The sequence below is a fragment of the Acomys russatus genome, chromosome X (genome assembly GCF_903995435.1).
Source record: "Acomys russatus chromosome X, mAcoRus1.1, whole genome shotgun sequence".
In the NCBI taxonomy this organism is placed as follows: domain Eukaryota; kingdom Metazoa; phylum Chordata; class Mammalia; order Rodentia; family Muridae; genus Acomys; species Acomys russatus.
Genome location: NC_067169.1, coordinates 82,112,788 through 82,113,472, shown reverse-complemented (window position 1 = coordinate 82,113,472; position 685 = coordinate 82,112,788). Strand labels below are relative to the sequence as shown.

General features: G+C 47.7%; 1 non-coding gene across 1 annotated transcript; it reads right to left on the bottom strand.

The window, feature by feature from the left end:
* Nucleotides 1-323: 323 nt before the first annotated feature.
* On the bottom strand, nt 324-463 carry LOC127186041 (small nucleolar RNA SNORA48). Its single transcript, XR_007830295.1, has one exon. It is a non-coding gene; the product is annotated as a small nucleolar RNA SNORA48 (small nucleolar RNA).
* Between the last annotated feature and the right edge of the window lie 222 nt (nt 464-685).

Below are 685 nucleotides of genomic sequence, written 5' to 3'. Positions count from 1 at the left end.
GGGACAGAGCAGGCCACTCACAACAGGCTATTCCCTTCCAGCCATGAGTCTCCAGTTCCATCTCTCTTTAAAATGCTCAAGCTGCCTCGTTTCTCTTTCTTTCCCATCTGACCACCACATATTGTCATGGCTCCTGCTGTGGGGTAACCACACAGCTGGTGGACCCTTCAGTGCCATCCTGTATCTGTGCTGCATGGATTAGCAAGCAGGTGTCTATGGCCCTCTTGTGCACTGGCGGGCAGGTCTGGAGTGGCATGGTGGTCTATAGGTCTCTGTCTTCCTTCTCAGGAGCTGCGCTGCCTGGATTTGATTTGATTTGATTTCTATGTGTTCTAGGCATAAGACAACTTTGGTCACCATGCCAGGCATCAAGCTAGGATGAACAAAGGACTGCCATCTGCTCTGCCTTTGACTGATAGAAGAGCAACATCAGCAAGGTGTCTCTTTGCCCATTGCCAGGGGGCCTCAAGGGTCTTATTGTCACAACTTTAAGGAATTGAACTCTGCCAATAGTATGAATGAGTTTCAGGAAGGACCCAAGGTCCAAATGAAAATACATCTTGGGAACATTATGATTTTCAGCTTCAGGAGATGTGGAGTAGAGAACCCTGCTATGCTTTACTCAGACTCCTGACCTGCAGACACTGTGAAACAGTGAACTGTATTAAACCTACTTGTCTTTTGT